The sequence below is a fragment of the Chrysoperla carnea genome, chromosome 5, assembly GCF_905475395.1.
Source record: "Chrysoperla carnea chromosome 5, inChrCarn1.1, whole genome shotgun sequence".
Classification (NCBI taxonomy): Eukaryota; Metazoa; Arthropoda; class Insecta; order Neuroptera; family Chrysopidae; genus Chrysoperla; species Chrysoperla carnea.
The window spans coordinates 34,365,243-34,379,568 of NC_058341.1; positions in this window are offsets into that span (position 1 = coordinate 34,365,243).

The window sequence follows — 14,326 nt, forward strand, 5'->3', positions numbered from 1 at the left end:
TATGTATTGTTTATTAAATAACTGTATACGATTGTGTTACGTTTATACCTCTATATACATATTAATATGGAGAATGTAAACCAGAAAAATAATGATTCAAAATGTTAAATATTTAAATATCATGTACTAACGGATACGTTTGCCTCGGTTTACAATTTCTAATTTATATGCTGCATATAGCTTAAAAAGATCATTTAACTTCTACATTATACACGTAGTTAAAAAAATCGAAGATCTAATATTTTCCTATTCTGTACCTTCATCACATCTTGAACGTTCATAGTACACACTATAACTTGAACACCCTGTGATCTCCATAATATCGCTATGAACACTTACCCTCTATGCCAACTTCGGTCTCTGAATTCAAGCTTTGGCCTTAAGGCTCGCTATACTCGCAATATTTCGAAAAACTGTTAATTTTTCTGGAAATATCTACAAATTTTAATAGGCGTATAAATTCTTCCGTTGTTTTATACAGAGTGTATCGGAATAATTGTCAATATTCTAAGCGGTGATACAGTACACAAAAAAAAAATTTCTGAATATTTTGATATGATAAATATGTGTCCAGAAATGCTCCTCTTCGAAGCTACAGACACCAGAAACTTTGCATATCTTGCCGCATTGCTTTGATCAAAATTTGTTGACATTTTTATAAAAAATTTTGCTTTTTTTTCTATCTATAATAATTTGTGAGAGATACAAAAAAAAAGGTATTTTTCGAATTTCACGTTTCTTAGTAAGTGTCCATAAAAATACAATTTTTGTTCGTCCTTACTGCTCTTGCTGATTTCGTTCACTTATGCACCAACGGTTTGTAAATAAACACCTGTTAACGAAATTAAAACGAAAACATAGATGTATTTACGTGAAATAAATTAGTATCTACTTAGAGCGAACTGATCACACAACCTTTATTTACTGATTTTGTATACGGAAGTTGTCTGGTGTTTATTTACGTTTAGTGGGATGATTAGGTGATTCTGTTTTCAAAAATCATGGTGCCCAAATAATGGATAATAAATGTTATTTCCTTTAGTAACTGTTTTTATTTGTTTTGCTTAATTTTTGTTAATTTTAATTAGTTAATTTGGAATTTTTTTTTAAATTAAATTAATTTTTACTAAAAAATTTACCATTGATTAAAGTTAAATTCAAAATACTATTTAACATCAAAACCAAAAATTTTGACTGGTTACTAGTCACTACACTCTTTTTTTAAACATTACCATATATTAAAGATATTACAAAACTTTCTTATCAGTTGAAGCGCCTAGTGGATTAAGCATACCTAGGTAAAAACAGGGCCCCTTATCTAACGTTTGTTAAAAATGAACAGAATTTGACCAAATTAGAACCTAAATAGTCTCTGCTAAATACACTTTAGATTTAGACCATGGATGCTTGAAATTCTTAATGCATTTTCCGGCCACCATTTTTGATTTTCGAGACGTTGTATGAAACGTATTTTTTAATTGAATCGATTTTCAAAAATGGTTTTTAATAAGAATGAATTTAAACAAATAAATAATAATTTTTAAATAAACATACTTCCCTAAATCTTTTTTTGTGAGCAATAGTTAATACTTTGAGGTTGATGTCAATCGCGATTTCAGCTAAAAACGGATTCATTGGCATTGCGAATACAGAAGGTAAGTATTACTCATAACCATATTAGGACATAAGAGAATTATTGATAAAAGAAAATAATCTCGCTGTGCTAAAAACGAAGTTGTCGCCTTCCGCCTCCGCTGATCAGAAAAATAGTACCTATACCCACCACGAGAGCAAGTAAAGAATGTCTCGGATCTCATGTTCCTGATAATTCTTTAATTATTGAAATAAATACCACGATACTCGAAATAAAAATACCCACTAACCGCCTGAATAATTTGTTGTGAACTGTTACAAAAAGTTTGGTGGTCTTCAAAAATTCCACCATCAAAAAGAAAGACCATCAGGTGTAGCTAAATGATATGTGTTTAAAAATAACTTGATATCAAAGTCCGCATCCACATTCGCATATTAACATCCGCACGAACTTACCTTGAAAATGTCGGGTGAACGAGCTTTTTTTACCACAGGAGCTTAAATTAGTATGGATTATAAATATAACGCATCTGTTCAATTGATTACAATTTATTGTATTTAATGTTTTATATAATTATATATCTTTTTCCAAATTAAAACTAAACCCACACTAACAAACATTATAATTTTTAACATACAATTTTACTCTGAATTAAGGATTTTTAAAAAAATGTACTAATACAGTCTCTAAGTGTTTCTGGATTACATTAATTGAGGCAATATTGACAAAACTTATGTATTCGGATGCCTAGAAATATATTTCAAAATATTCCATCCACGCAACTGCGTTATCAACTGCATCAAATCTAATTCTTCTGCTTTTTCAAAACCACCTCAATTAATATATTCTAGATTTTTATTTTGCTATCTATCGACTGGATTATAATACGAAAAATATTTTTCAAATTGAATAAGCTTTTTCAAAATAGTTTTTCTATATTATGAAGAGTAAATATTGAATGGGGGAAAAATTAATATGAAAATAGAAAATAAATTCTTTTAAATTTTTGTGTGGTCCTCTCTAAAATAGTGATTTTTCAAAAATTACTTTTTGGTGCAACAAAAATAACACTTTAAAAAAAATATTATCTCAATAAATGATACGTTTCAAAAACACTGGAGTTTTATTCTCGGATTAAGTGTGACAAACATCGCATATGACTTTCGGCTATTTTCTGTAATAAAGTTCAATATTTCACTCTGAATTGGTTATAATAATTTGTTGAGAAAATAAGCCCAATTTTTATGATAAATTTGAGAGAGAAAAATATAGGTATACATGCGATAAATATCGAGTAAAATCGAGAATAAAACTTCTAGATTCATTAAAAAAAATTTGTAGCATCGTTGATCATTTTTTTCGTTGGTTTTACAACCAAAAAATTGTAAATTAATATGAATGCTATTTGAAAATTATTCTCTATATATACCAGTACAAAACACCCTAATATTTCATGTTTCCGAATTAATTTTTCTACTCCTGTTTAATCAATTTTTAATTTTACTTAATACTGACTTTGAAAAAAATTAATAATATAAAAAAATCAAAATTTCAGATTTTTTTTCGTTAAAATTAAAAGAAAACATTCAAATTTTTTACATGAATCTAAAATTGTTTAAAGGTTGAATGAACGTATTTCATTTTTTGATCAACTATTTTTTTATTATAATTTATATTAATTTTGTATTTGTGTGTTTTTGACACGAAATTTTGAAATATAACATTTAAAAAATAGGTTTTTAAAACAAAAATTTATTGATTAAATACTATGTTAAAAATGTGTAGTAAAAACTACCCAAACCAAAATATAATTTCAAATACATGAAGAAATTCTTTATTGATAAAAATTACTACTAAAACATAATAATCATTGTCATTTACAATATGTTCACGAATTAACTCAAAATCTATTTTTAATTGATCTGTGAAGTTATTTCAATTTAACAGCAGTGGCGGATTTGATTGATTTTTGTAATGAAATTTTTTATTCCTGATGAACCTTGTCATTTTCTCTGTCACTGTTCATCTCTTGCCATAAGGAGACGGACTCACTTAAGCAAGTTCTTTGACGACCTCTCTGACCTTAAGACCGTTGACGTCAAAGCACTCTTACTATTCTTAAACAGCTCCAAGTGGTTCATGGAGTAGTGAATCATTGGGCCAACTCTTTTTCGGTATCATAACGGAGCCATTGGTATAAGTGTGTCCCACCCTAGGACAGCCACTCTAATCTAACTTAAATGAATTTGAAGCCTCCTTGTGTGGCTCTTTTTTACATAAATTTGTATCGACGGGTTACGATAACAATTGTGAAAATCAATATCAACAATTTAACCTAAAGTTAAATTAAATGTTGTTACCCTAGGCCCAGGTCTGTCGGGCCTAATCTTAAATCCGCCTCTGTTTAATAGAAATATCCTTTGAAAGAAATTTAAACGATCATTGGACTCTAATTGATACGACGATCTGATGCATAATCTAGTATTTAAATGCTCCTAAATAAATTGCAGTATGGAAGGAATTTTTTCCGTAAGAATTGTAGCTATAAACCTTTTTATTATTATTATTTTAGCAGAAATTATGTACACGTTTAGGGCGGCATTTATCACCGGTGGGTCGCATTTCTATTAGTTTTGTTTAAAAAAAAACTTTAGGGGAGGAAAAAAATATCAAAACTGGTTTAAAACTATTTTGCGAGCCACTAGTTTTACACGCCGGGGCAAACTTGTATATCAACAAAGTATTTAATTCATAATAGGAATATTTGTTTATATAGTCAAAACATTACGAAATATTTTTAACTATTATTATTTCATAAATATAAAGATAAAATTCTTCTATCTACTAATAAATCGTTGAAAAAAATATTTTGATAATCTATTGTTAAAATTATGGTATTACGAATACGAATGAACAATCAAAACCGTTTTACAATAGATTTTTAACTACTTGCATAAATCGAAATGCTTTCACTCCTAATCAAGAATTGGTATAAGTTTTAAATTGAGAAAAGGAAAGGAATCGTTTTAAAAATCGTTGTCTTCCGGAAATTTCTATCATAAAACGGTTTTTCATGGCATTATATTAGCTCTGTTAAAAGGAATATAAATTTCGGCTTCTTTTTAATAAAAATTTTAACCTATGAATTTTTTTTTAATGGCAAATAATAGTGATATAAATATATATTAATATTCCTAGCGACAACACAGAGAGCAACTTGCGTTTTTAACATATATTGCAGTTGCATCAAGCACTAGCCTAATAATTTTAATATTTAAAATATTTGATAATTACAAAATTAAATTTTATTTTTCATATGGCAGAAAAAAAATTTGATGTAACATGTTTATTCTAAGAAACAAAGCCAAAAATAAATAAATGTGACTTAAAACTGAAGTAATCACATTTCGATAGCCTCTCCGGAAAGTTTACTACCAACTCTTGTATCATTGTATTGTTAATTTTGTAATTAGCTCAACTTCTAACCATTTTCCGTAAACCTTTGTTTAGTTTTCTTTATTCGACTAGTTAGAAGTTTTAATGCCTTCGTACAAGGGGCTAAAATTTTAGCAACCAGAGTTTTTTTTTAATTTGTGTCGGTTATTTAACTACCATGCAGTAATATATCGAGCAGTTTCATTAAAGGGACTTATTTAAAAAATATATTTTAGAAGCAAACTTTCAAATCTAACTGAATTACTTATCTAATTTATTTTGTAATTATCAAGGAAATATATTCTATATTACTAAAATAATAATTATATATTTTTTTAAATATTTTATAAAAGATTATATAACTTTTTTTTTTGGAAGTGAGCTATTATTATTATTTTCTCATGTTTTTAATAATAGGCCAAATAAGTTTTGTACAATACTTGCGTTGTTTAACATATGTACGCATTGCTTGTTTTATAATTTCTATATAATTTTGGCCTTTCGATCACAGAAATACATTACAATATTGTAATATTTGTGTTGTTTTTAATTTTAAAAAAAATTTAAATGTTTATTACAAGTTATTGAAAGAGTTTATTCCATTTTTACTTCTTAGATGAAATAATTGCTTTTACTCAACTCTGCCACACGATTAAGGCCACAAACTTGGTATTATTGGTTTATTTTTAAAAATAATATTTGATAATTTCTTGAATTTAAATATACAAGCTTTCCCAAATTTTTGTTATTAATACTTTTCTATTTTATCCAGAGTAAAATATATAATATTAAAGTTGTTAAAATAACAAAATTAATATTCAAAAATTACTAGCGATTGAAGCAAATCAATGGGAGCGCTCTTTTGATCTGATGATACTCAATTCCGTTGATTCTCTTATCTTGGCTCTCTCTTTTTTCTATCGAAATCGCTGAAATGATATGAACCGGAGAGAGACGGTCAGCTGCATAAATGTCCTACCTTGTCACACCCAAAAGCTGAGCTGTGAGCGCTAAATGAGTAAATTTAAAATTTTTGGGTTGTATTTTAATTTTATGAATGACATAAAAGATTATAAGCGTACAATTGGATGGTCCCACAAAATATTAATACAAATCCTATTATGAACTCATATTTTTTCGTACATAAAACGTTTCAAATATAAAAATAAAATGTTATTGATATTTGATATACCTTTAAAAAAGAGAAAGAATAAGCGAATAGAAGTTTTTTTCCGAAGCGAACCAGCGCAAATCGTATTTACTTTACTCTTTATATTTAATTGTTCAAAATAAATTACTCAAAGAAATTATTATGAACAAAAATTTGAGAAATTCAGTAAGGAGCTTAGTATCAATAACAATTGTAATAAACATAAAAATTTTATTGTAATATTTTTTAATATGTTTTTTTGATGGTTATTTCTAATTACTTAACGAAAATAAAAAAATAAGTATAATTCTTCCAATTTACATAGAATTTGAAACAAATCAATTTTGAATAACCTACTAGAACTATTAATTTTTATTTCTAAGCTACTTTAGATAATATATTTTTTAATTTTTTTCTTTGAAATATTTTGTGCAAATATTTTATTTCTGTAATATTTATTTGTATTTAAATATTTATATTTTACAGAAATTGTCAGTTACATTTACAAAAAAGTTGGATTTATTTTGGTTAGTATTGCATTATTCTCTCCTGGATTATTTTTTTTGATATGAAACTGATTTTCAAATAAAAAATTTACTCAATAACTTGAAATAAAATAGGTTTACTTTTAAATAACAAAAATATAAATTTTCAATTTTCTTTAAAAATATATAGGTAAAAATAAATTTATAAAAAATAAAAATAGATTTTCAGTGCTACGATTCGTAATTGCACAAAAAAATTTGAATTTGATAGTTAATTCAAAGCTATTTGATTAGCGGCATGAATTGATTTCGTTAACACAAAATTAAAGGTATATAAATACATACAATTAATAGTTGAACTTACATTTAATACAAGAGCGGAGAAAAAGGGATATTTGAAAAAATTTTTCAACAGTCTGATTTAGTTATTTCTCGCAGGGTCAGAATGTTTGCATTTCATCAAAATGTATATGAAACTTGCTAGCTTCAAAAATCACGCAAGAACATTCAAATATGGTAGCTTAAGTTTCAAACGTTCTGATATTACGACTGATATTAAAAAATTATTATTATTAATAATTTTTTTTCTGCAAACTATTCAAGTTTATGAAGATACCAGAAACGTAAGTATATGACAAAAACATGACTGAAATTTTGGAAGATCATCAGTGTTATTTTTGAGGTGAACGATTTGTGTTTGAAAAACAATGTGTCATTTAAGTTGTTATATAACTTGTTTGAAATTTCAGTAGTTTTTTTTTTTAAATTTATTTACATTAACGCTGTTTTGAATTGTGGAATTTGATATAAGTGTGGTGTCACCTGATCCTTACGAGAAGTCACTTAAAGTTAAAATACCATTGTGGTCATAGTTAATACAGTTCACAATGGGATGCTAAACTATAAATTCCTTTAGCTCGTAAGGGCTAGATGACACCACATTTTCAAGGTACGTTGGAGTCACCAAAACTTTAAGTTTCTTTAGTTCTTAAGGGCCAGATCGCACCACATAAGCTAGAAGAGAAATATTTATGCCAGGCGGTTGAAATAATTTAAGCTCTTGTATGATAATGGTTAAAATGTTCAAGTATGTAATAGAATTCTTAAAATAACCGTTTAGTTTTGTTTCTTTTTAAGTGAATTCTTATTAACAAAATTTTTTTTTTTTACATTGATGGACTAGGAAACAGTAATATCTTATTTTCTTACTAACATATGAAGGGCGCTACATTTTAGGTCACACTTCTCAGGTACTTCTGTTGAGAGTTTTTCACAAACGATTTAATTCATTTGTAGCATTCTCTTTTTTAATATTTTTTTCATGTTATATACAATCCTCATTACAAGTGAGTCCTACTTAAATTAATATTTTTGTTTTAGTTGAAACTAAGCATCATTTACACCTTGATAAAATTTTGTAAATAATGTCTGAATTTTTCTTCGAACATTCATTATAATCTCCAATTAGCTAAATTGGTAACAATATCTTAAAAGTTGTTCTTAATAAATATTTATTTAATTATTGATAAAAACAGCCATAGATTTTTTTCTACAATTTTCCCCCTGGACATATTTTTCACGCGATGTTTTTTTTTTTTTTTTGATATGGTAGACTTTTTTCCGATCCAGCAGAAAAAACTATATTTTTAGGGATTTATAAATTGCTTTCGTTTTCATTTTGTGGTTATTGTCAAAAACATCTTGTGAATTTTATTTTATTTACATTTTCCCAATTTTGTTTGTTCCGTTTGGCACTTTTCTCAACAATGTTTTTTTTTTTTTTATAAAAAAAGAATACTTTTGGAATAAACTATAATTTTATTGGTGATTAATTAATACGCCGTAATGATTGAAGTTATGTTACATGCCTCAAAAAACCTTTCTGAATTTCGTTTTTGAGATTTTTGACGTTGTTCTACAAATAATGGTATAGGTAGGTAACGTTAAAGAGGAGAAACAGTAGCAGAATACATAGAGGGTAAAATTCCCAATCATGAGTGTCATCTCACGATATCACAAACCTTCTATTTCAGTTTTTAAATATAAATCGATCGAGATTATTTACTCGAATCGCTGCATTTATTTATGTTTTATTAACCAAGATTTTATGGTTGAAATTAAAACAAAGAATCAAGTCATCAAATTTCAATATCTATGCTGAACGATTTCAATGTCTCTGCGTTCGAATTTAACCCTTTCTGATTATTTCTTTTTAATATATTTGAAAAGTTTTCTCATCTTTAGTATTAACGAAAATATTGTATTGAGTCTACGTGTTTTGAAAGCGAATGCTAGTCAGAAGATTTTACTGCATGTAACACAACAATTACATCATATTGATCCTCTAATTTTTCAATTGTATATCACTAATTACATTTTCTGTATGTAGATTATTAAAATAAACAAAATTCATTTAAATTAAATGATTTTAAATTTTTAATTTTTGATTTTGTGATTACGATGAATAAAGAGTTTGGAATTAAGAAAACTATCAATCTATCTAAAATATGAAAATATTAGAACAGTTCGAATAGAAGGATCCCACAAGAAAGAAAATTTAGTGATTAAAAACAGGGTTAGATTTTAAAATGCCAACGAAGGTAATGTCCAATTTTAGAAATTATGAATTTGACGTAAATTTTTTTGCGATTTTGTCGCAAAAAAAAACATGATTTCGTGATTAAAATTGATGCTGAATGTATAGATTCATGATTATACATTCATAAAATATTAATTATAAAAATATATAAATTAAGAAGACACTTTGAAAATGTATTTTTTTTTTTTGGCAAAGATTTCGTTATTTTTAACAGAGTTTCCAGGTTGGTAGTTAGCGTAATTCAATGAGTTTATCAAAAAAATAAATTAGTTAACGGTTTAACTGATCAAATACGAATACTTTCTCTTACAGCTTGCACCATTTTCCGTGGAGATATTCATAGTTTTCTTGTTTGAGCTAGGGGGTGCCACATTCTTTTTTACAGGTAAGCGCGTTCGTTTAAGGTTAGCTATTGTGAAGGACTTTGTCTTTTTTATTCCAAACTCTTATTAGATGTACAACGAAATTATATCCTTTGATATTTGTCTTTTAATTGATGATAGGAACTGATGTTTCTTTGTATGGTGATATTTTTTATTGAAAATTGAATAAAATTTTTTTTTTGTAGTTGTAATATGAGGCAGTTTATATGATGATTAATATTTTTCAGTCAATTATAACATGCTTTTTTTTCAAGAAATATAAATTACATAAAATAAGGGGTTTTGTTTTTAATTCTTTTTTTAAAATATTGTGCATATTACATATTATTAATTTGTTTTTAAATATATTTATTTTTCTAACATATTGAAATCGATGTTTACGTAAAGACCCAACTTTTATAATTCTTTAAACACTTCTTGTATAAATATAGCGTAGTAAAATTGGCTACAAGTATTCATTTATCCTACAATTGATCGTTTTTTTTACCCGTAAAGTAAGCATTTTTTTGCAATTATTTTGATAAAATAATGCTAGTTTATAAAAATATATATATTAAGAATGTTTGATAAAAATATGGCAAAAAAATAATAGATAATAAGCATCAAAAGTAAGTTCGATGAAGCAAGACTTCGGAAAAGCTAAAAATAACACAAAAGACGAACATAGTTATCTTTCTTTAAAATACCTTTTTTCTTGTAAAGTATTCGATTGTTTTTCTCACTTCAAATCTATTTAGTAACAAAGATTTTCTGAATTTCTTATTTTGATGCGTTCTATTATCTGTTAAAATTTTGCATTATTTTTTCATACACCTTGTTTAGGTTTTAAAAAAAAATAAATTTTAAATGTTGAAAAAAGTAAAAAAAACCAAATTTTCAATCACCCTTTTCTTTTCGAATTTGAAATTGAATGAATTGAATTTGTTTGTCGAAATTTATTTTTATTTCATTATCATGCTTTTTTGTGAAGTCGAACAATTTGTGTCATAGGTCGGAGGTGAGCATTGTACAAAAAACGGATGTTTAGATATTTATCTGTTGTAAAATTGCCCTTTTTTTCTCTAAAAGAGACCTGTTACTGTCATTTTTTTAGCCCATCCATTTCCACTCTTTTATAGTTTTTTAGTCTTTTCAGTTGAAGACAACCAATTTGAACCATTTATATTTCTAATAAAAATGTAAACCTCCCACCAAATTTGCCTTATAAACAAGAACATTTCTTATTAGCTAGAATCATTTCAGCTATATAAGTTACGGTACACACAGGCTAGGGTGAGTTAGATTGAATGGCTCATCACATAAATAACTACGTGGGGGCTCGTTCTGCAGTGCCAACACCGATTCGGAAGTATGGAGCCTAGTGTCTTGCTCTGTATTCATAAAACTTGTTTTAAAGTTTCGCTTTAAAATAAAAATTACTAATTGCAGAAGAGTGAAAATGAAACTAATACTAAGATCAAGAACACTTGATTAAATCCTATAGAGATCACATAAAATAAATTGACATGTATGAAACTAGCAACGAAGAGTAAATGGCAAAGTACAGTTGACTAGATCGAGTTGATTCAAAGTGAACCGTGCAGAATTCGACTGGAGATTAAGTGAAATGATTGTAATTATTAGAAAATATCACATACATCTGAAGATCGATAAACTAGGATGGTCGTCTTGCATGACAATACGAAGCAGGTACTTTTTTCAACATTTAAAACAATTTTTAGAAAATCATTTAAAATATACTCGAAGTATGTCTTGGTAAAACACTCACAAACAAAAATTACGATTTGAAAAGTAAAAATACAATTTAAAAATGAGATCTTATAAAACAAAAACATAATTTTTATGGTATTTTTTAACAACAATAATAAAATATGGTATAAATTAATAAATTAATAGACTTTAAATTTAGTTTAATTATATGGAATGTTGTTTTGAATTTTCATAAAGCCTATTAATATATTTTAAATAAAGTATCAATAATTAACAAAATAACGTTGAAATTCATTTAATGATCTTTCATTTGTTTTAAGGCCACTTTTCACACGGGCGATATTATTTTCTTTTTTTTGCTCTACGTTTTTATAAATCTTTGTGTCTTATGTTTATTGTTAATATTCGTTATTTTTTTATCACATTTTGTTGACGCATGTGCATCTTTACAGTGAATAATTTCTGAGATTTTATTAAATAAATAATACAAAACCACGAATTAAAATTCTTATTTTTGATTGATTTCAGCTTTTTTTAATTCCTGGCATTTGTATTAATTATATTATTATGTTCCCTGAATAATTTGTTTTTTGTTTACTGTACGGGGGATTATAGCAAAATTAATTTCGTAGTTTAATATCATGGAACTTTTTTAATTTGACGTAACTTTTAGATTTTTTTAGAGGAAAGTAAACGCACGATTTCTTTCATTTTTATACATTTATATTGAATGATCGTGTAAAATATGCAAAGGTAAGAAACCTACAGTAGATTTGACAGTATAGTCATTCAAGAATTTACACCTATAGAAAATTTGCTCCTCGTATAAATTATTAACTTATCAGCCATAGAATTAAGATGCAAAGATAGCGTAGGCCATAGAGTTTATTTCATATTTTTTTATTTATCTCAATACAATCTAACATAGCTTACCACCTCCTCTCCGGCGCTTAATGAAAATTTATTTCATAGGTCTTAGAATGGAATATTTCACATATCCTCACATGAATTTCTTCGAAAAATTCCAAATATCTTGAGAATGATAATAAATTTTGCTAAACCTTCACTGATATTCTCCTAGAAAATTGTATGAGCAAAAAGGTTTAGTGTTAGCGATTGGAATTTCCCATGGATCTTCAGTTGAGAGGATCTTCATGAATTTGAAGAAATCATTATTATTATACTTTTATGTTCAGATATCTAATACTACTCTTTCTGATTTATTTTATAAAAAATTATACCAAGACGGTCTTTAGCAAAGATGGAATCCTAGGCATAATTACCAAGAGAAGAGAGGTGAAGATCCAGACTTGCAACACCAAAGGTATAGAACTCTTTTACATGTGACGAAGATACAGCCATCAAAGAAAGACAATATGTCCATCTATGTTTTTCGCTGAAGAACATTCCATATCATTATTAAACAAACATAATAATTAAATATCTCAGAAGTTTTAAAAATGTATTTTAATAATACTAATTCGGCATTTATTTATATTCTATTATGAGAATATTCACTGTATTTTTGTTTTAAACTATTAATATTTAAGCAATTGACATTCAATCAATAATATTTTAAATACTTTTTGTGTTTTTATATATAATCTAATGTAGTATTTTGTTCGAAGAATATATATAATCTTTTTTTTTTATTACTTGTAGCGTTGGCTAGGTAATGATTTTTATCACCTTTTTTGATTTAAATGTATCACAGATCTTTTTTGCCTTATACGGCACTATAACTACAATATATTTTTTTTTTGTTAATAAGTATGATTGCCCCGTTCTCCTTCTTTCTCTTTCGATCTCTCCTTTCACACGTTCTCTCATTTTATTATATATCTTATATACAACTCCTATTTCCCTCACTTTTTATACAACACTTAAATTTGTTTGCTGTTTCACATTTGGCTGTTTTATTATTTGATTATTAAAATTATTAAAAGTATTTTTTCATTAGCGTTATATTAGTCAGAGCCCTCCCAAGTTTTAATTTCAACCACAGTTGAGAATTGAGGGTTTTTAGAATTTTGTCGTGGTTATAGATTACACATAGTTTAACAATATAAGGATGTCAAATGCCTGGAGGGGGCGAATTAGGCGCCACAAACATTTTTATCCCCTGAATCACGACCATTGTCTTAAATAAAGCGTGTTATAATACAAGTATTTCAAAAGGGGAGCTGTAACAGTGTGGGCATTTTCAAAATTATATTTAACTCGTTCTATTGCATTTTATATGGGAATCTGGAATAACATAATTCCAATGAATTTTATTATACTTGCGCTAATGAAAAGACACTTTAAAGTGCGTTTTTCGTTTATTGATAATTTAATTTCATTTGGTCTTGATAATATCATAATTAGTATTTTAGAATAAAATTAAAATTGATGTTTAAAATTAAAATTTTTGCTGACCGACAGAAAAATTCAAATAAAAAAGCATGATAGTGCAATATTTATAATATCCATGCATTAATTAATTAAACTGGCCTCTAATTAAGGTAATTTCAGCAAAAAAAAAGTTTAATGAACCCTTTAATTAATAAAATCCTTTCAATTATTTTTGGATACGAGGAGTTCAAGTATTATATAATCTAAAATAAGGAGGGTATCATACCCCTTGATTTAATTTAGTATCAAGTATAAAGACAGTGGATTTTTGAGTCAAATGACAATTTCATTCTTAATTCTTATCACTTTTAGGAGGAGATTCACGATTTTCTTTTATATACGAATATGACGACGATTTAAAATCATCGAAAGATTGCTTACGTAATACTTGAACGCCGCTAAGCATACTTTAGTAATTGATGAAATATATTACGTTAATCAATAAATATTTTTAATTGAAAGAACTTTAAGTCTTTTTCAATATTTTGATGTTACGACAATTTTCGACATTGAATAAATAAATTATAAAATATTAAGAAATCTATCAATAAACGAGAAAGCAACATTTTTTCTCAC